Source organism: Alnus glutinosa, chromosome 4 (genome assembly GCF_958979055.1).
Source record: "Alnus glutinosa chromosome 4, dhAlnGlut1.1, whole genome shotgun sequence".
Classification (NCBI taxonomy): Eukaryota; Viridiplantae; Streptophyta; class Magnoliopsida; order Fagales; family Betulaceae; genus Alnus; species Alnus glutinosa.
In genome coordinates, this window is record NC_084889.1 from 32,220,937 (window position 1) to 32,244,955 (window position 24,019).

The 24,019-nt window shown below is 33.6% G+C and overlaps 1 long non-coding RNA gene and 1 pseudogene across 1 annotated transcript; one reads left to right on the forward strand and one right to left on the reverse strand.

Moving 5' to 3' along the window:
• The first annotated feature begins 17,428 nt into the window (after positions 1–17,428).
• Positions 17,429–22,029, forward strand: LOC133866014 (beta-amyrin 28-monooxygenase-like; annotated as a pseudogene).
• An 874-nt stretch (positions 22,030–22,903) lies between these two features.
• LOC133865514 (uncharacterized) lies at positions 22,904–23,607 on the reverse strand. Its single transcript, XR_009899758.1, has 3 exons — positions 23,504–23,607; positions 23,296–23,368; positions 22,904–23,170 (listed from the first exon to the last, which is right to left on the reverse strand). It is a non-coding gene; the product is annotated as an uncharacterized LOC133865514 (long non-coding RNA).
• Between the last annotated feature and the right edge of the window lie 412 nt (positions 23,608–24,019).

Consider the following 24,019-nt stretch of genomic DNA (forward strand, 5'->3'; position numbering starts at 1 on the left):
GGTAAACAAAATGCTGCATCTTTTTCCATCGAATATTCAAGCCATGTAGAAAATAAATTGAACCACGAAGGTTGAAAGCTACGAAGATGATTTTGATTTCCAAATTTTGGGTACTCTTTAAGGATAAATTGGTACGGACCAGCTTGAATGTAAGCTCGTCGAATTTCATCCCGTTGATTAACATTATACTCCCATATTTGACGACGCAATCCAGGATCAAACTCCAATGAACTAATATCAAACTCATTGACGTCAACTCTTCGAGATTTTTTAGAAGAATTTTCAGAAACTATGATATCAGAAGTTGGTGACGATGTATCACTAACATTGGCATTTGAACTTTGTGCATTTTTTCTTTTGAAAAAGTCAAGTATTGTATTTGGCTTTCCCATCATCTACAAATAAATTTACATAATTATATTGGAGTCTTTAGAAAAGTAAGAAAAAATTATTTGTAAGTTAACAATTATTGAACTCACATAAAGAATAATATAATATAATAGTTTTCACATGTCAAATTCTCCAATTAATTGTTTAGACTTATAAACTATAATAACAAATATTCTCAATATTTAATAACCATAATATTCTAATTACAATACCACTTATATTAAGAATTGAGCTTAGAAAACTAACCCCAAAAAGTAGGACCTGCGTTGAGTGATTTTGTGACGCCTCTGTATTGCAAATTAATTATTATTCAGTATCGTAAAAATCAGATTAAATCAACTATTTTCAAAATTTTATCCTTACACAAAATAATTAACAAACCTATGAAAAAAAAAAACAAAAAAATAAAGTTTTGTAAAATTTTATCCATACACACTCTGTGAAGGCATTATTCCACAAAAGCTTGAATTTAAATTATTTAATTATGTATATTCTAACTCTCCAGAGGGCAGAGATAAATGTCACAAAAGCTTAAAGCTTTTTGACAAGTCAAGTCACAAAGTTAAAAACAACTATCTTTCAATTTTCTAGTCCAGAGACTTCCATAAAACAAATAAAAAAATAATTGTTTTCAACTTTCAAGAGGTAGAGACTCTCTCACTCTCCTGGTCTCTTCTCCTTCCGCAGAGAGGCGATGGCAAACAAAAGAAAAAGTCATAAATAGTAATCATCAACAAAAAAATAGGAGTAGATTACCATAGCGTCTCGTCACTGTCGTGGACCTGCTTGGTGTGCAAAGCGATAATTTTGTGCTTACTGCTTGGCCGTTGTGTTGGATTTGGTGTGCAAACTGGAAACTGCAGTGGGTCGGCTGAGGGGTGGAGAAGAGTACAGAGGTATTCTTGTTTTAGGGTTTTTTTTTTTTTTTTAATTAAAATTTTTTTTTTCAAAATTTGAGTTGTTTGGCTGTGTTGGAACTGAAAACACCCCTCTTAATTAAGTGCATGCCGGCTTTTGATGTTTAGAGACTACAACTACAACAAATATGTGGATTTAGGCTTTTTTATAGGTTTATTTGGTTAAGGAACAAAAATTAATTGGGTAAGGGCCAACAAATTGAGAAGGGGCCAATGGGCTAATTTTTATTTTTATTTTTTTCAAGATTTTTTTTTATCCTTATAAATTTTTTTTTTCAAAAAAGTGAGGGGGGGCCATGGCACCTGCCGGCCCCCCCTCTCCTCCGTCTCTGAGAATAAAGCTCTTACATCATAAAGCATAAAGCTCTCCAAACTCATAGCCACATACACATATTCATAAATACAAACAAAATTCATACAATAATAATCTAAACCCACCTACTCTTATGTGGGGGCGGTCTCTATTAAATGCAATACTGACTTTATCGACAGCTAATAATACCTGAGCCAAATTCAAAACTTGCGACTTTCGCTTTGGTTTTGTCAAATAGGACAATCTTTAAACTCAAAGTACGATGTTTGTGGGGGTGGGGTTTGTACAAAACACGTGGTAATAAATTATTGAAAAAAAAAAAAAAAAAAAAAAAGTCAAAATGAAGGAAATCGAAGCCAGCAGCCAAAAATGTGGACAATTGAAAATTTGAAACAACACCAAGATGAGGATCAGACACATATGAGCATCTATTCCACACTAGAAACCTATCAATTTTTTTTGTTTCATTTTCTTATGCATTTTTTTATAAGAAATGTTTAAATTCATAATTAAATCTATGATACTATATGTGAGTTTTACAGATTTAATAATAAATTTATAAAAAAGACGTGTAAGAGAATGATACCAAACACGCCTCTAAACATATAAGCATCTCTTCCTCACTTGCTACTTTGTCACTCTGGCCTTTGAATACCTGAAATTTAGATGACATTAATATCATGGATTAGATCACTTCAACAAAAAAAAAGAAAAAAAAGAAAAGAAAAAAAAAAAGAGAGGAGCAATTAGTGAGTTGTCTATAGTAATCAACTTTTGTCATGTCACTAATTAGTGACATGTCAAAAAGTGATACGTCAATAAAATATTTTGTCGTGTGTGGAATTTGACACGTCACTGATTGAGTGACGTGTCATTTTGGCAAGTCACTAAATTTAGTGACATGTCAATTTGACACGTAACAAATTTATTTTTATCCTAATTTATGGTTTGATTACATTTCGATTTGATTTTTGGGGTTTGGTTTTTGGGATGTTTATATAAATATGGTTTATTTGGTCTAGATGAAATTTAGGGTTTAGCGTATGGTGGTTTTAGGGTGTTTGTTAAGTGTTTATGCATGCATGGTTTGGTGTTGCATATCTGGTGCTTGGTGTTGGGGTTTGGTTTTAGGGTGTTTATATAATTATATGTATAAACCCTAACCCTATATTAATGCTATATAATAGTTTATAGGGTTAGGGTTTAAATTTATATACTATATATATAGTATAAATTTATACTATATATATGTATAAATTTACATTTCAATTTGCTTTTTGGCGTTTGGTTTTAGGATGTTTATATAAATATGGTTTAGTTGGTCTAGATATAATTTATAAATTCTAATTAGGGTTTAACATTTGCTAGTTTTAGGGTGTTTATTAAGTGCTTATGCATATGCATGGTTTGGTGTTGTGTGTTTGGGGTTAGGGTGTTTATATAATTATATATATAAACTCTAACCCTATATTAGTGCTATATATAGTATATAGGGTTAGGGTTTAAATTTATATATTTATATATTTATATATATATATATATATATATATATATATATATATATATATATATATATATATATATATATATATATATATATATATATATATATATATATATTAGTGTTATATATAGTATATAGAGTTAGAGTTTAAATTTACAAACTATATATATGTATAAATTAATACTATATATATATAAACCCTAACCCTATAATATTGATATATATAGTATATAGGGTTAGGGTTTAAATTTATAAACTATATATATATATATATATATAGGGTTAGGGTTTAAATTTACAAACTATATATATGTATAAATTAATACTATATATAGTATATATGTACGTATATAAACCCTAATTCTATAATATTGCTATATATAGTTTATAAAATTAGGGTTCAAATTTACTAATTATACACTAATTAGTGACATATCATTTTGACATGTCACTCAAGTAGTGATGTGCCATTTTGGCAGTTCAAAAAATTAGTGACATGTCAAACTGACATATCATATTATTAGTGACGTGTCAAATATGCACGTCACTAAAAAAGTGACGTGCCAAATGGCACGTCTCTGAAATAGTGACGTGTCATTTTAACACGTCACTAAATAGTGACGTGCCAAAATGACACGTCACTGTTTAGTGTCATGTCTTTCTAGACACGTCACTAGGGGTGGGTATCGGGTAAATCGGTGTTGGAAATGGCATTTTTGATTTTCGACCCGTCCTTCTCGGTGAAGTCGGGTAATTACCAGACTTCATTCCGGTAAGGAATAATTTCGAAAAGAACGAAAAAAATCGGTAATGATCAGTCGGATAAATCGAAAATTCAACCATAAATTTCAACAAGAATTACAAGATTATAGCCTAAAAATTCATGAACAAAGTTGAACAAACCTTAGAGCACTAGCAGCAGATTCCCAACCATTTTCCCTATTTTAGGGAAAATTTAAGGAACCAAACCACTTTTTTTTTCCCTATATAAAAACACCCCACAACAGCTTCCCTTTATCTTTCCCTAACATTAAAATATTAATTTTAATTTTTTTCTTTTAATTTTTTTATTCTTCTCTCTCTCTCTCTCTCTCTCTCTCTCTCTCTCTCTCTCGTTTCTTCGTCTTCCTATCGACGCAAGATGCTGAAGTAAAATCCAGCACACAGGTGCAGAATCCAGGCATGGTGGCTGAGCAAGCAGATTCTACAATCCCTCTCCACTTTGGCACCCCACATTCCAAAACCCAACTGATACTTCTCACAAATTTACTAGAAAGCCATACCCATTTTGCGAGATCCACCAGAACCCAAAGAAAATCCAATCCAAGCCGATTGTGTAAAAGCTTCCATATCTCTTTGAAACTATATATATTCTCCGATCGTTTTTTCTTCTTTCGTTTTTGCAAGATACCCAGAAAACCCAGTTGGATTTTCCTTTGAAAACTCGATTTTTTACGCCATGATTTGCTCCTTCAAACAATCTGTCACGACGACGATTAATGGGTCCGATTTGTTCCTCCGAAAGAGATCGTCGGCGGCGTCAACTAGGCGATCCTCGCTGCTTTTACCGTTTCTGCATAAACCGGAGCGACTGACCCCGAGATTCGGCGAAAGCGCGCCTGAGAGATTGAACCCAGAGAGGTCCAGAGCTGTCACGTGGCGGCGGGAGGAGTCGCACAAGTAGCCGTGAGGGAGGAGAGAGAGAGAGAGAGAGAGAGAGAGAGAGAGAGAGAGAGAGAGAGAGAGAGAGAGAGAGAGAGAAGCGGTGGGAAGAAGAAGAAAGAGTCTTGGATATCTGCTCTGAGTTTGTTTGTTTGGGTTGTAGTGATTTTGTTTGATTTTTGGCTGTTCTCCAATGGTTCTACCGGAGAATGAGAGAGTAGAGGACATGAGAGAGAGAGAGAGAGATGCGCGAGGAGGAAGAAGAAGGGAGACAATTGGGAATCGTGAGAGGAGAGATGAGAGAGACTGTTTTTTTTCTTAGATTATAATAACACGTTGGGAAGCTACAGTGCTTCCCAATGTATTGGGAAGCACTGTAGCTTCCCAAGGGTCATCATCTAAAATAGGGTGTCTATTGTGGGTTGATTTTTGTGATTTTTTTCAAATTTTCCCTATTTTAGGGAATAGAACCACTTATAGGGCATCTGCTACTAGTGCTCTTACAAACTAGTGATTCAATGAAACCACAAATACAATAACCCAAAACTCTCAAACTTAACAATAATCAACATGATTGGCTATTTGGCTCGTGGTCCTCGTGAATCACGATCTTCTTGTTCATGAATCATGATCTTCTTAGTTCTTGGTTTCTTGCTGCACAGACGGGACAATTGTCCAATGGAGGCTTGTGACACTCGAGCAGCAGGTATTGGGGAGGGAGGGAGATCAACGATTGCGATTCGTGAGAGACTGAGAGAATTAGAGAATGTGTTTTTTAGGGAGGCAGCAGAAGGAGAAGCTGAAGGGTTGAGGACATGAGATGATTAGGGTTTTCCAAAATATGAATATATACTCTTTGAAAAACGATGTTGTGTTGGGTTAGGGTAATGGGTACTGACTGGGGTCTGGGTAGTGGGTAAAAGTGTAAAACAACTATTACTTTTATATATATATATATATATATATATATATATATGGTCTGGGTAGTGGGGATAAATTCAGAATATGTGTTAAACATTCAGAAAAGCTTAAAATTCAACCAAACTATACGCCCGAAACTGTACGGTCAAGAGTGGGGGAAGCGGATCTCGCCAAGTATGACCCCCTAGACTTGGCGGCGTTGTTGGAAAAATGGTGTAGCGAGGAGAATAAGGTAGGCCATGAGTTATATTACTTTTTTGTGTAGTTTCATTGATTTCGTGTAATTGTGTTAGTGCTCACAAATTAAAAATGTTAATTGTGTAGGATTATGTTGCTCGCATGAAGCGATTGCGAGCATTGAACAATACTCCCCACTGCAGCAGGTTCAAAAAGGATAGAAGCTATCCAAATGACATAATAAAGGAGAGATGTGTATACTACTCACATTTCATATCTTGTTTTACTTATGTGTCTGATAAATTCTTTTCGATTAACATTTGTCTGATGCACTAACATTTAATACAACATACATGAGAGGTTGGTGAAGCGCGGAGCTAATACCAACCTACTCTGCCGCATCATCAAGGGTGACTGAAGGGACGATGCGCTAGGCACCGAACGACGCATACTCCTAGGTGCACGGCAATAAGCCCGAATACGCTGGCAGGGTTCGGCAGGTTGGGCCAAATATTCTACCTATGCAAGTTCTAAAATTAAAGCTGCTACGTTTAGTGTTGTGGTGCTCTCTTGCAACTCGTTGTGTGATATTAGTTGGATTGGTTTGTTTTGGGAGTTTTTGTTGCAAAAACAGAGAATAGGAGATGAAAACAGAAGAAAACAGACTTGGAAGCATGATTTCCAAGCTGCAGTATGCCTTCTATATATACTAGTTTACAGGATTGTCTTAGAAGGAAAGTTACAACGTAGAAGGTTTACTAACGTTCCTATACAGCTGGTGTTTTGGATTTAAGGAAAGGAATATACAATCGACAAATAAAAGGAAAGGATCGTTAATTAGGTGACATATGCTTATTAGTAGTATAGGGCACTATGTAGCCGTTGGTGGAAGTGTTGTTGCCATGTAGAGAATCAAGAGCGCAGGATTGTAGACCGTGATCCTTGGGATGCTTGGGATGCTGATTGCTGGTTGCACAAGGCAACTTTCTGATTGCATGATCAGTGGAGTCTTGTGCTATACGTCCATGGATTGCGGCACCTTGATCAGCAAGGTATGCATGATCTGCGGAGCCTTGGACAGCAAGTGTTGCTGTCTTAACATTTGTTGTGTTTTGTAATGAGATTTCGGTTAAGGATGGGTTATGGGTTGGATTGATTGGTTTGTTTGGGTGAAGACTTGATGATTGCTTTGGTGAAGACTTGATGGGTGCTTTGGTGTGGTGTATGGGAAACTAATGGTTGGTTTGGTTGAAGACTTGATGCATGGTTGGTTTGGTTGAAGACCTCCTGACACGTCACTAAATGTCTGTCACTAATTTTTTTTTTTTTTTTTTTTTTTTTTTTTTTTTTTTTTGTTTTTTGGGTAGTGGATCAAAATGATTATCAAGCCTATTGAAGCTTTAAATATCATGCCATCACCTTACTATTGACCGGAGAATTGCCACTATTATTTCCGATAGTCTTAGGCCCATTCAGCACTTTTGACAGCTAAACTACAACCAAAATTGATAAGAGCATGAACTACAATCACAATGTTTTAATTTGTTGGCCGAGTTGCAATCAATCTAAGCCCTACATAAAAGAAAGTCTTGACAAGACTTACCTATTCAAACACATATTCGAACGATTGATTGAGACCTATTCGGCCAAGTGGACTTTACCAAAGCCCTCTCTCAATTGGCTGCAATTCGAGTAGCGAAATCTCTTGCAATTGACTACGGGATCAAACACCACCTTAAATGCTGAGACACCGACAAGCTAACAAGATTTTCAAAATTAAGCTAAACTCCATTCACAAAAATAAAAAATTCTGAGATATTTTGGGTTATATTTTTACTCAAAAAGTCCTAAAATTTCATACCCTTTAACTGGCTTCCTGTTCATGGGTGGCCATTATTATAGGACTTATCAGATGCGTTATATTTTGCACTAATTATTTCTCTAAATTAATAATGCTGACTATAATATTGATTAAATAAAATCAATAATTTTTATGCATTCTTTGATGTTAATTCATACTACTGATAATAGTACTCGAACGAAAATTTTTTATAAATCGGTTTGTAAGAAATTTCATACAACCCATATATAAAATTGACATGTGTCCCTTGGCATGTGAGAAGCATATGTTGTTTTAATAGCATGTTATTCTCACGTTCTTTTTTAATAGCATTAATAAAACATGTTCTTCACAAAAAAAAAAAACTTGTGCTTGTCACATGTTTAAAGGACACATATCACTCTTATATGTGAGTTGTATGAAATTTCCTACAAACCGATTTGTAGGAAATTTATGTCCATAGTACTCAAGGTAATAATTTGGTGTCTTATATTCCTCATTAGACCTAAATTAAATTAGGTGGTATATAACAAGAACAATATAAAGTATGGTGCCATGAAGTAGTGCATGTACAGCTTTATTGGTGTAACCAAAAAATAAAAATGCAAAGTGGTCATGCTGCTAGTCTAATCCGTCTTTCACAAATTTATATGAGCACGTGTTGCCATAAACTATCCTACACATGTGAGACATATACATATACACACATGCTGCCCATGGTCTTGCTAAAGTAGCGGTAAAACAAATTATGGATAGAGTATGGATCAAAGAAGTTTTCAAGGACATTCGTGATGTTGTAATTTTAGAGCAATCTGCTGTTGTTTCATAGAATTTTAAGCTCTTGTTCATTTCTAGAGGTTTCGCTCTAATTTTCTCGATTGAGTTGAACAAAGATCAAACATATAATTCATAAAAAAAAAATAAAAAAAAAATAAAAAAAAAAAAATTGTGAATATTATTACGTTAGAATATTAAATAAATTATTAAATTCATATTTTCCTATCGGTTTAAGATTTTTAGATAAATAATAATTTAACATTTTAAAACATTTAGTTCAAAATTGTGGTTCGAATAATTTTGAACCCAATTTTTTTTTTTTTTTTAAAGCGCGTATGATACCTTTATGAATGAAGATAAATTATTTACTGATTCTGATTAAATTTTATAATATTTTATAATATATAAAATATCATATCATTTAAAAAATTTAAATAACATAATAATCTAACAAGTTAATTAGTAGAGGAATGTTAGAGCATCTCTTTGTGTTCTCTTGGTGTTCTTTTGGAATGGCATAGATATAATTTTTTTGATTAAAAAAATACATCTACGTCATTGCAGGAGAACACTATGAAAACACCAGGAGATGTTCTAGCATTTCTCTAATTAATAATATAAAATTTAACCGTACCAAAAATTAAAAACAAGCTATGATGTGGGTGGGGTTCTATTAAATGCAATACAGACTTTATCGACAGCTAATTGTGCCTGATCAATCAACTTCGAAAGTTGCGACTTCGGCTTTGGTTTTGTCAAATTGGACTGTCTTTAATCTCAGAGTACGATGTTGTGGGCCTGGGGTTTGTACAAGACACGTGGTAATAATTGATTGGAAAAAAAAAAAAAAAAAAAAATGGTCAAACCGAAGGCAATCTAAGCCAGCAGCTAAAAATGTGGACAAATGAAACAATATTGAGGTGAGGACCGCACACATATGAGCATCTACTCCACCCTGAAAACCTATCCATGTTTGGTTTCATATATATATTGTTTATATTTTTTTTTATAGAAATGTCTAAATTCACAATTAAATCTATGACAGCATATGTGAGTTACAGAGATTTAATGATAAATTTATAAAAAATATGTGCAAGAAAATCATACCAAACACATTTCTAAACATATAAGCATCTTTTCCTCACTTACTACTTTGTTACCCTGGCCTTTGAATATCTGGGATTTAGATTGCTTGAATACCACGAATTAGATCAAAATGATTATCAAGTCTTTTGAAGCTTTAAATATCTAGGCTTTACTATCGATAGGAGAATCGTCTCTATTATTTCTGACATTCTTTGGCGTACTAATTAAGCATTTTTGCCGCTAAACTACAAACGAAATTGATAAGAGCACAAACTATTCATAAAACAAACAAACAAACAAATGTTGGACCAGACCGAACGTAAGGCCCGTTTCATTTATACAAGCCAACAACAACTAGTCCTTAATTAATTTGCAACCTTCCTTGAAAATTTATATAGACAAAATAAAATAGAGTATAAATATAACTGTAATGAAACTGAGAATGTGAGGGGTGAACATGGTGGTGGCCGCTGGGGAGTTGGGGTGGATGATGGTGGTAGCTACTAATAGTACAGTGTTTAGAATTTTAGTTATTATTTTTAAATTAAACCGTTGGAATTTTGTCATTCAACATTTGTTGAGGGTTCAGATCTTGAAATATTCTTAATTAATTTTTAAAAAAATTGTTGTGTATGTTATGTGAAAAATATTGAGGTAGTAAAATTTGAAAATAATAATTAAGATTTAAGGTATTAAATTGTCTAGGAACTCCAAAGAAGCATGATTTATTTTTGATAGTGTGTGGGACGGGGATATATAGCAAAATTGCATATATATGGATTGAAGGTAGGAATTAAGACGTTTTTCTAAGTTCAAGATTTTAATTGAAACAACTAGAAACTCGAGATATTATTTGTTACACCAAATTAAAAAAAAAAAAAAAAAAAAACAAACAAACAAACAAACAAAAACAAAACAAAACAAAACAAAACAAAAAACAAAAAAAAAATATAAGAATGAAATGAATGGAATTTGTTTTTTTTTTTTTTTTTTTTTCTTTTTATAAAAAAAATAAATAAATTAAAAAAAAAAAAGATTTAATTTGTTAGCAAACCCAGCAAAGTTATCCTTGTTAAGGTAGATACATGAAGATGAAGTCATATAATTCAATCCATGAAGTCCAACAGCAAGATTTGACAATTCCAATCTATTTATGATCAGTGTCATATATTTTCTTGCATGAATTATACATGTTGGATTTAGGAAATGTTTCCGGTTCTTTCCTAATGATTTATCATTTTTTTTTTGTATCCCTTAGTAAAAATTTGATGCAACTCCCATTAATATATGTATACATTAACATCCAATATTTCATTGGTAATGCATGCAGTTTCCTAGATCATTTACACAAGCGTGATCTATCATCAATTGACTCATATTAAAGTAATGCTACTCTTCATACTCAATTATCATACCAATTTCATATCGGCTAATGTAGCATATTTTAAATAGTTTTTTTTAAAAAAATAAAAAAATAAAAAATAAAAAATTCAGCCATTTTAAAAAAATTAAAATAAAATGAAAGCTAGTTAAAACACGTCTTAATTGTTAGCCGATGTAAAATGAGTGTGAAAATAGATCGATGTGAAAAGTAGCATTACTCCTTATATTAGATTTATGGAAAATTTGTTAAATTGGTTCATAAGATTTGATCGACAAATAGCTCTGTAAGGTTTAAAAAGTGATCACAAATCACATTCTGTGTTATGCTTATGTGAATTTTTTCTTCGGGGATCTTTGTGAAATTATATGTTTATCCCAAAAAATTAAAAAACAAAAAAAAAAAACAAAACAGTGACCATGTATGAGAGTGGTTAGGCTGTGGGTTGGTCCAATATGATAGTGCTATATAAATTTAAAATAATTAATTCTTTGTTTGTGTAGACTAGTCTCACAGTGAAAAATAGGTTTTAATTAACCTCAGCTCGGAAATTTATTCCTCGTACGTAAGAAAACCACAAATATTAATGAAGAGAAAAGATGTTACGTGTGTAGTCTTTGTTAGACATTAGGACTGTTAGGAAGTATTATCTATGTAGGTTGTTGTTAGTTTATCTCTATCTTTAATAGTAATTCAATTCTATTTGGCTTGTTAGTAGGTTATCAGGTTATCTCTAGCTTATTATCTCTATCTCTTTGTTAGTTGAGTCTTAGTGTCCTGTTCTAAGTAGAAGTCTCTTGTATTCATTTTCTTTAAATAAGTGGCATTGCTATCGAATGAGGAAAAAAAAAAAAAAATTAAATTCAAACTTTATGTTTGTGAGTTCCGAGCACCTCTAATTGCTCAACCAAGGAGGTCTAGGATTCCTCGAAAATCCTACCATATCTATCAATCTTGTTGGTCCTCATCCTGCGTTATGTAAGCACGTAACAAAAGACAATAAGTAGTACGCACACCAACATTAATACATGCATGCGGGCAAAACGGCTAACTAATGTGAGATGGTAGATAGGCCTCACCTATTCAGATAGGTGCTTGAACAATCCAAATAAGTTGGACGCCAACCTACCCTCTCATATGAGCTACTCGTATTCATTGCACCCGATCCAAATCCAGCAGCCCAAGCATAAGATTCAACCATGGCTCTGCCAAACTAATTTTTAGCCGGATCGAATTGCTGTTAGAGCCTCCTAATTTTCTGTGATGAAGTTTTGCGGGGCTTCTATAAAGCCTTCAAAGCTATAGTGGCAATCTCAACAGTAATAACAAGGACTTACCATGATGTACATTGTTTTGCCAACACGAGTTCTTTCCACTATGGCGTGCTGTGTTATTCCATTCTAAATCTAAAAGCATATTTGAAATGTGATAATCAAAGAATGACTGCTCTGTATATATGAGTGAATTTAATCATTAAACACTCTTTCTCACCAACTATTAATGCCTAACACATGAAATATTTAATTGAAATAGAGAGTGAATTGTAAAGTCAGGGTTCGAACTCATAACCCTTTCTCTCGTACCATGTTAAATCACTATTTATCTCAAAAGATTAAGATGCATGATAGAAATAAATAAATTTAATCATTTAATTAATATTTTAACACTAAAGGACTGGACGCAAGGCCCGTTTCATTTATACAAGCCAACAACCAGTCCTTTGCAGGCTTTCTTGAAAATTTATTTAGACAAAATAAAATTAGGGTATAAATATGACAATTATGAAATAGAGAATGTGAGGGGTGAACATGGTGGTGGCCGCCAGGGATTGTTGGGGTGGATGATGGTGGTGGCTGCTAATAGTACAGTTTTTAGAATTTTAGTTTTTATTTTTAAATTAAACCTTTGGAATTTTGTGATTCAACATTTATCACATGTAATTTGTTGGGGGTTCAGATCTTGTAATATTCTTAATTTTTTTAAAAAAAAAAAAAATTATTTTTTATGTTATGTGAGAAATATTGATCGAGGTGGTAAATTTTGAAAATATAATTAAGATTTAAGTAATAAAATTGTCTAGGAACTCCAAATGATTTGTTTTTTATTAGTGTATGGGACGGGAATATATAGCAAAATTGCATTAAAAAAAAAATTAAGATTTAATTTGTTATGAAACCCAGCAAAGTTATCCTTGTTAAGGGAGATACATGAAGATGAAGTTATATAATTCAATCCATGAAGTCCAACAGCAAGATTTGACAATTCCAATCTATTTATGTTTTTTGCATGAATTATTATACATGTTGGATTTAGGACATGTTTACGGTTCTTTCCTAATGATTTATCATATATATAGGTTCTTTCCTAAACCCTAAACCATATATATTGTTTCTGTTACTTTCTTTTTCCTTCCATTTCTCGGATTTACATCTTCGATCATTTAGATGAGTTCATTGGCTTCTATCTGTCCATAAGAACAGTACCGAAGCTTAATTTACAGAGAAAACGGTATGTAAAACAGCAGTAACAGGGACAAAAGAAACCAAGCACAGCATAAATACGCTTAATGGGATGTCCGAGATATGGGAAAGCACATTCCAAGAACTTAAGTACTCGTTTGGGTGCGTAATTTTTTTATTATTTTTTATTATATTTAAAATTGTGAATACAGAGAAAATTTATTTTTTAAAATTATGTTTGGATGGTTTAGAGCATTCTTAGTAGTTTCACCAAATTTTACTAGTAAAAATAACTAAAAATCACTTTTCTCTATTCTGGTAAGCTACTTTTTTAATGCACCTCCAATAGTCTAATCATTTTAACTATTCACTATCACTATTCCATTTAAATAATATGTTTTTAGATTTCTTTATTCTTTCTCTATTTAATCTTTTTTGAATGTTTGTCTTTTCCTAACGGTCATGTTTTTTAAAAAATAATCAAAAATAAAATGCTACCTTAACATGCCCCTTCAATTCCACAACCTGTTGGAATATTAGGACGAGAAATTTGTACAGCACTATATGTATAAAGTATGAAAATATTGTAGTTCAAGAAAAAAAAAAAAAAAAAAAACACTTTTAGCCTAAAACATTGTTGAACGAAACAGAAAGAAAGAAAAGAAAAAACAAAGAGAGAGAGAGAGAAATTACCATATTTTTATAGTTTTTTAATGATTTGGTGAGCGAATAATAGTCACTATTGTTGGTGAGTACTGTTTACTCACAAAAACATTTCCTTAGTTGGCTTGCTTCCAGGTATGCAAGATGCATAGAATGGGTATCACGTGCAATTAGCTACTCGTATTACATGCACGAAATACAGATACTTAATGTGAGAGAGTAGGTAAGCCTCACCTATTCAAGCAAGTATTTGGACAACACAAATAATGGGAACAATAACGGAGCCACGTGGAGACCACCAGTGGGCCCCACAAAAGTTTTTTTTTTTGGTTTTTTTTTTTTTTCAAAAAAAAAAAATGGACTACGTAGCTAGTCCATTTTCAGTTTGAACAGACAGGAGAATATTATCGTCCCTTTTTGCTCAAGAAGCCTTAGGAATCTAACTTGACATACCATGTAGCTATTATGAAGGGAAAAGTGAGATCATGCTAGCTTTCAGACTATATATGTAGAGAAAATTAACAATTAAATACAAATATAAAAAGACCACTAAACATTACCAACCGTCAGATTGTAGAACAACCAAAATTGTGATTTGGCCTCTAAAATTGCGGTTAGTCTTTAAAATTGTGCGTTATAAAACAAACACCCACTTGCCTACGATTTGAAAAAATAGAAATCTACATTTTTAAATCCCAATTTTGTTAAAAATGCAATCCCAAACAATTTATGTTTTGTGATTTGCTTTAAAATCGCACTTTTTGTTTACGAAATCGCAAAACCAACCGCACCCACATCACGTTAGTTAAGCGCTTTTTTTTTTAGCAAACTCTGATTATTTCTATACAACTCTCATTTCTTTTACACAAAGCAACCACAAAATCACTCAAATCTCTAGTTTCACAATTAATCATCTCCACAAAATCAGTCTAATAAGGTGTAATTAACTGCTCGTATTACATGCATACAAAATGGGCAGCTAATGTGAGATGGTAGGTAGGCCCCACCTATTTAGATAGGTTGAACGCCTACCTACACTCTCACATGAGTTGCCCGTATTCATTGCACCCGATCCAAATCCAATGCACAAGCATAAGACTCAAAAGTTGAGTCGGTTTAACAAAACTGGCTCCATATCCATTTATAATAACACTAACCCTATATACTATATATAACACTAATTAATATATATATATATATATATATATATATATATATATATATATATATATATATATATATATATATAAAAGTTATAATTATATTTAGTATATATATTATATATTATATATGTATAAACCCGCTATATGAATTCAATGATGATGCAATGAGAGGAAGAGAGGAGAAGAACGAATGAACGGAATGCAGCACAGGATCAAGAGATGTAAAAGATGATCAAAAGTCTTGTTGCTGCCAATGCAACACTAGTGGGCAACTCTTCGGCTACGCAAGACACTGAGTCACCTAACGTCGTGAGGGCGAGATCTTTAGTAGCCAGTCGACTAAGTTAGCTCCCAACATGATTAACTAATTAACAAAGTGTGATTTTTTGAGTATATACAGTTGAAAATGTTACGTGTATTGTTACTAGTTTCCTATATATATATATATATATATATATATATATATATATATATATATATATATATATATATATATATATATATATAGCGTACATAACACATTTCATCCGAATCACTAATGTAGGTGCCGTGTCCTTGACCCAGGATGATGATTCACAGGATTCGCATAAGTGACTATCGTGACATATAGTATCTTGAGTCGTTTTGAATGTAGGTGAAATATTGAAGTTTGTAAATGATGTAAACATTGTTTATATGATTTTATCGGTTGGACTTAATCGGTTTGTGATTGTAGGTAACTTATATATATTATGTTTTGGTTACTTTGAACATTTTAGAGTTTGTATTATATATGTTTGGGGTTAAGTGACATTAATTATGTTGATACATCGTTTCTTCGCTATTGTTTTGTTTTTATGGCTTGGTGTGTACATCAAGCCATAGTGATCGTTTATGAGTGTATGGAGTTCGAATTATGATTGTATGTGATGGTTTATGAGTTCATATATATAAACAATATTCTTACTATCAGTTATTAAAAGAAATAATGAAATTATTTTGTTTTTTAATTTTTTATTTGGAGTCGTTTTTAGACCTAAAAACGGCTCCAAGTTGGAGCTACTTTGGTCCAAAATAGCTCAAAACAGTTTGAGCCGTTTTGGTAAAAGCGGCTCTAATTAGAGTCGTATAAGTCCTAAAATGGCTCAAACCTAAAATTAATACGCTATGTATTGAGCCGTTTTCAAAACAGCTCAAAACTATTTGAGCCATTTCTAGGCCCAAAAGCGACTAAAAAAAACAAAAAGACTCAAAACAATGATTTTTTGTAGTGATAGGATTTACCTAACTGGATAAATGGTTAAACAACTTAATTTTTGTTTGGTTAAATTCTCTCAAATAATTATAGACGATCTAAACCCATATTTATAGGACGTAGGTGAATTCTATGACCTTTTTTTTTTTAACAAAAGATTTGAGTATTTCATTGATAAAAGATAGCGAGCATAAAGTTCTGCAAAATTATAGCCACATGATATGAGGTTACATAGTTATAGATACAAACAAAATTCTTACAATGAAGTGCTAGCTATGACTTTCATCTTCCGCTAACCCATGTACAAAAATAGTTAAAGAGCAGATCTGCTTCGAGTAGACTAAATCTAAGACAATAGTTGCCAAATATTCTAGAAAAAATTTATTTAAACCGGCCATGAGAGATAACCCCTCACACCGAACTATCCAGGCCGTGAGAGATAACACCTCACACCTAACTAACCTCTATCACATAGATCGCCCATGAGTGCAGATCAAAAGAGAAGAAAACTCTTATTCAAAGCAAAAACACAACTAGCAAACAGAAGCAGTGGCCAGGGAGGAGATGTACGACACAACACAGAAGTAAATAGACAGATGCATAGCGGAGATGCCAAAATTACTAATAGGGTCGGAGAACACCTACAAACGAAAGAAAAAACTAGAATAGGAGGGGGAGGATAGGAGCGGTTAGTAGAAAGAGAAATGAGATGAGGCTCTGTGACTTCTTTTTGAAGCTAATCCAATGACATAAAAATTTTGGCATTTTTTTTTTCCCAAAAAATAATGGTATAATTCTCCTATTCACCAACCTAGTTTTCTAGTGTGAGATCAAGCATTAATTGTTTGACTTTGGGTTTGCCACTCTACAACCCAAAAGCCCAATGACAAAACTAAAGTGCCTATAACATGACACATTTATGGCCATATACCCCTCCAACATCCTCTCCCACACAAAATCCAACCAATTAACATGGAGCATTTCTACCTCCCCCTCCTCCTTCTTTTTGTCTCCTTCGTCTCCCTCTCTCTCTTCACCCTCTTCTACAAGCACCGGTCACACTTCACCGGCCCAAACCTTCCGCCGGGGAAAATCGGGTACCCCATGATCGGCGAGAGCCTAGAGTTTTTGTCCACCGGATGGAAAGGCCACCCCGAAAAGTTCATCTTCGACCGCATGACCAAGTTTTCATCCGAAATCTTCAAAACCTCGCTTTTTGGGCAGCCGGCCGCAGTCTTCTGCGGTGTGGCCTGTAACAAGTTCTTGTTTTCCAATGAGAACAAGCTTGTAACAGCTTGGTGGCCTGACTCCGTCAACAAAATCTTCCCTAGTTCCACCCAGACCAACTCCAATTTGGAGGCCAAGAAGATGAGAAAGTTGCTTCCCCAGTTCCTTAAGCCCGAGGCTTTGCAAAAATACATCAGTATCATGGATACGATCGCACAGAAACACTTCGCTTCTGGTTGGGAAGACCATAAGGAAGTCACTGTATTCCCTCTCGCTAAAAGGTAACGGTTGATATACAATTTCTTTTCATTTCTTCATTGAATTATTAAAATAATTAAATTGATCCTTCCTTTTATTTTTTTTATTTTTTTTTTCGTTGAAGGACTTTTAGACAGCTCAAAAAAAGAAAAGAAAAAAATATTGAAACCAACCATATTTCACAACTAGACAATACTCTATTACCTTTTTTTTAGAGTCAAATCATTGTAAAAGTTTATGGGCCTTAATCACTTTCAAAATATGTATTTGAAAAATAGGGAATACAATGGCTTATAAAGTCTCCAGGTCATGAATCTCTTAACGATGTGAGATACTTTATCACGCCTCCTCACTTGTGGTAACTTTGGCCAAACACGTGTTCAACGTCGGGCAGAAAAGGCCCATCATCTTTTAAGGAACCTTGCTCTGATACCATGTAAAAGTTCATGGGTCTTACTCACTCTCAAAAAACGCCTTGAGAGATGAGTGAATACCATGGCTTATAAAGTCTCAAGTCATGTATCTATTGGCGATGTAAAACACTTTAACAATCAGTTATCTTATCTTTTCTTTTATTTTTTCCTCTTTTTCTTTTTTCAAAAAATACAGATACAGTGCTATTTTATGTCCTATCATTTCGGCAGTTGAAAACGCGTTTTAAGTGTGAAAAGAATCCATTTGAATGTTTCTTTGAAAAAAATGTCAATCAAGTTTTAAGACGGCGGCAATGGGGTGCATTTTCAAAACATAATTTTAAAGGTTTAAATATGAATTTACCAACTGTTTAACTATGTGTTTAAAAATAAATTTGGATTAAATACCGTAAAAAGAAAAGAAAAAAAAAAAAACTACAGCATTTAAGAGTTACGAGTCGAGATTTTGATTTTGATTTTAAGGGTTTAATTGTAATTTTACTAACTGTTTAACTATGTATTTTTAAGTGCTTAAAAAACAAATACAACACTAAAGAGTCTAGATTTAGGGTTCGTTTGGATTTGTGATTTCAAAAAATGCGATTTAAAAATAGATATTTAAAAATGTATTATTTAAAAAAATGATTTTTAAAAACGTAGTTAAGCGTTTGGCAAAATCACAGCTTGGCCTTTAAAATCGCAGGTTAGCCTTTAAAACTCTGCGTTTTCAAAAAAGCACTCACTTGCCTGCAATTTGAAAAAGCAATTTTTTAAAAATGCAATTTTCAAACGATTCATTTTCTGCAATTTGGTTTAAAATCACACTTTTTACCTACGAAATCGCAATTTCAAACGCACCCTAAAGGCCACTTTCTCTCTTTTTCTGATGGAATACCGGAATAAATCATGACCCTTAAAAAAACTACAACATATTTTTTTTTTTTTTTTTTTTTTACAACACCTAAGCTAAATCCTTTAAAAATTATGTTTTCCTTAACTATGTTTTAAAATTACTATTTTTTCAACCTACACATTTTTTTATTAGAATTTGAACATTTAATTTTTTAAAATGTGCACCTATTTGCGATTTGAAAACGTAAATTATTTTAAGTTTTTAAATTATACTTTTTTTTTTTTTTAAAAAAAAAAAAAGATACATTTTCAAAAATTTAGTTTACAATTAAACTTTTTAGTATGCCAAAATCGCAATACCATGTAATTTACTCAATGGTAGTCTCTGTCAATAGGTATACTTTTTGGTTGGCTTGCCGCTTGTTTCTCAGCCTTGAGGATCCGACCCATATAGCAAGATTTGCCGACCCATTCCATGCTTTGGCTGCCGGGATCATTTCAATCCCGATTGACCTGCCGGGAAAACCGTTCAACCGTGGAATCAAGGCCTCAAACTTCATCAGAAAGGAGCTCTTGGCGATCATTAAGCAGAGAAGGGTGGATTTGGGTGAGGGCAAGGCAAGCCCTACACAAGACATACTGTCTCACATGCTCTTGACTTGCGACGAGAATGGCCAGTACATGACTGAATTAGACATCACCGACAAAATTCTTGGCTTGCTGATCGGCGGCCACGACACGGCGAGTGCTGCATGCACTTTCATTGTCAAGTATCTTGCTGAGCTTCCTCATATTTATGAGGGAGTCTACAATGGTAAATATATATATATATATATATATATATATATATATATATATATATATATAGATTATTTGTCTTATTATTCATCTTTAAAAGAAAATGGTAAATATGGTTAATATATTTGTACTTTCTCTTCTTTGCATTACATGATTTTAAGCCCCATAATTTATTTGATTCTTTATGTTTTCATATGAAACTGATTTGGATTTTCAACGATTTGATGTTTGGAAAGTTTTTATGGGCGTGAAAGGGTTCTTTTATAATTATTGTCCGAATTGCTACAAAATTACAAAAAATTTCTATCCGTTAAAACTTGTCTTGGTCTTATGTGATTAATTAAGCGTTGATAAGAATAGTAATTTTTTTTTACTTAATTATTTTGCTAATTATAAACTGTCAGTTCAGTTTATACATAGTAAAATTTAACTTATAGTAATCCGAATATTTTTCTTTTTCTAACTGATAATCTTAACCTATATGCGTGAATATCCTGATCTATGGATCAACCCTACTCTAAAGTCAAACACTAAAATCTTTTTTTATGTGAATATAAGCAATAATTTTTTTAATCATTAAAAAAGAGCAGTCGTACGTGTCACGAATTTTATTTATTCAGATTAACTAAAAGAGGTGGTCGTCTGTCCCTACTGGAGTGTAGTAATTAGCATATCATATATATATATATATATATATTCTTATATGTTCGATTTTGTTTTTTGTTTTTTCTTGCCTTCCTAAAGCCGCCAAACAACCTAGCTATATTATAGTACGTACATGGGAAGAATATATTGACTACAACTATTGATCATTCTTTTGATTCTTCTTTTTGCCTTTGTTTAGAGCAAATGGAGATAGCCAATTCCAAAGCACCTGGGGAGTTGTTGAACTGGGATGATATTCAAAAGATGAGATATTCATGGAACGTAGCTTGTGAAGTGATGAGGCTTGCTCCACCTCTCCAAGGAGCTTTCCGGGAAGCCATTAATGACTTCATCTTCAATGGTTTCTCCATTCCCAAGGGCTGGAAGGTAAGTAAATCTTTATGGTTTTAACACGACTAGCGAAATTGACATAAATCTAACACGAAATTAAGATTAAAGGGTCTGACCCATGAATTTGACGAATACAACACAAAATTATAAGCGGGTTAGGGTTAAGAACTCTGGCCGTTTAATTAAATATTGGGTTGGATTAAAATTGACTTATATAGTTTTATATCTATGTCTCGACACGATTCGAACAGAACACGCGAACGCGAATTGTTATCTCTAAAAAAAGAAAAAAAAAAAAGTTTCACAGACATTTTCTTCAAAATAATATATCATAAAACAAAATTAAGTAGTGGGGTTTTCTTATTGTTGTGCATGCAGTTGTACTGGAGTGCAAACTCGACACACAAGAATGCGGCATACTTCCCTGAACCAAAGAAATTTGATCCGAATAGGTTTGAAGGAAGTGGACCAGCTCCGTACACATATGTTCCATTTGGTGGAGGGCCGAGGATGTGCCCAGGAAAAGAATATGCCCGATTGGAAATACTAGTTTTCATGCACAACTTAGTGAAAAGGTTCAGGTGGGAGAAGAATGAAGATGATTCCCGACGAGAAAATTGTCGTTGATCCCATGCCCATACCTGCAAAGGGCCTGCCGGTTCGCCTTTACCCCCACAAAGCTTGAGTGTACGTGTTGGAGTCGAGGACTCAAAATCTTAGGTCTATTTTCTTCCTTCACCACTCCCACAAGAAAATCTAGCTATACAAAAGCACACAAGCCAACCTTTGTCCTTTGTTCGTTTTCTCCTTTTTTTTTTATTATTATTATTATTTTCTTGTATTTGTTTTTGTCTTGTGTTTAAAGCATTTACATGATCAGCCACCAGTGTGACTTGTATATTCCTCTAGATGTCTCTCAAAGACGTACATCAAGGAAATGTAAAATGGATATTAAAGAATAACTATATTTTATGAGACCACTTAATTTGTGTTGAAAATCTGTGATTATAATTGCAACTTGTAACATGTTTGAATTTGTTGGCCAAGTTGCAATCAGTCTGTTCGAACTAGCCCTACATAAAAGAAAATCTTGACGAGGGTTACTTGTTCAAACACGAATTCGAACAAATGATTGAAACTTATTCAATCAAGTAGATTCCGCCGAAATCTTCTTTGATCAATTGGCTGCAATTCGAGCAGCGAAATCTCTTGCAATATACTACAAGAAATCGTGCATATCCTGGCGCCCAAAATGCATTGGGAAAGACAGAATAAACGCTGGGATATGTTGTGCCAGCGTTTGGTTGTAATGCCGGCTTACACAGTGTTGGCATAGGTCTTCGACGACGTTTACTATGAGCGCTGGTGAAGCATGAGTAATGGTCGACGTTTCCAATGAACGCCAGAGACGTTTTCTTGTACCGGCGTCCTCTAAGAACGCCGGCCAAGATGAGGCCGACGTTTCCAGTGAACGCCGGAGACACTTTCTTGTACCGGCGTTCTCAGTAAAGTTTGCCATCGTTTAAAAAAAATCTTCGGCATCAGCTTTGCCAGCGTCCTCTGCAGACACCGGTTAGAGCTAGTGCCGGATTATTTTTTCGAAATTAACCGGTAATCCGGCATTTTGCAGATTTGCTTTGTCCTCTGCAGACACCGGTTAGAGCTGCTCGATGAACAAAGAGGAATCAACGGAATCAACATTTGAAGGACAAAGAAAAAAGCTTTTTCATCTTCGAACAGAATCCGATTTCCAAGATTTGCTTTGCCTGCAGCATTAATTAATTGACAACAAGTTTCGAGAAATAAAATTGTAAAATACTTAAAAAAAATGATATAAATATTTATTAAGAGACTGGCATTGAAATTGTCAGAGTTATAGAGTTACAGATGGTAGCTTTATGTGTTGACAGAATCACAAAACATTTAACATTATCTTCACAACTTCAATTCGGAAACTTCCAAGCCAAGTCTTTTCTTCAATCAACTTCTTATGCCCCGAATTCTTCTTTTGTGAGTAAATCGATTAAGAGGCCGAGCGCTTTCTCCCTCTTTGGCAATAAAGGCACCTGAGCAGGAGCAGAATGCCTCAAATCAAAAGCATATTCCTTGAGCTCTCTTTTCGTCACCATCGAACCAAACCTTGGTATTGTTACAGCTTAGGTAAGAAAAAAAAAAAACTATATTTTTTTGTCCCATATCCCATAATTTCCCAGTAACCAAAGAAATCTTGAAGGAAAAAAATTAGTACATCAATGAATACTTACCAGTTCCACCATCGCCGATAATCTCAGACCTGAACCTCGGGTAATCAATGGTATATGATGGTTCAGCAAAAGCCTACAATACAAAACCAACCAATCAAATTAAAATACGAAATAAATGGGGGAATGAAAGGAAAAGATGGGAGAGGGGAAAGGGGAAAGGGGGGATATGCCAGATTTCACCCATGGAAAGAAGAAACAGTTTTCTTACCTAGCACAGCCTGACGAAACAGCCATTGATTGAAAAATAGCCTGAAGGTTATGGAAAAACCACTGTAAATAAGGAAGAGAAGCATTTTGAGTTGCGAAATTTGGAGGGATTTGGAAGTGGGCGGGTGAATGAAAATTTTGCATTTTTAGGTGCTAGCGCCAAAATTTTCGTGAAATGTCTATTTGACCTTAATTATTACAAAAATATCCTTACATTTCTAGGGGTAATTGAATAAACCCGATTGGCCCTATCAGAACAGCTGTTCTCGTGATTTGTTTTGAAGTTGCGGGGTAAAAAAAAAATCTGACAGCACAGTAAGCAAGAAAACAGCAATTAATGGAGATATGAAAGTTTTAAGGGAAATGCTACCTTGTACACCGAAATCCCACCCCCATCCCACTCCAGCACTCCTCCTACGTGGCCAGCTTTTTTAATCTTATTTTATTGCTTAAAAAAAAAAAACCAAAAAAAGTTGTAAAAGGGAAATGGACAGATAAACTGAAAGAAAAAGAAAAC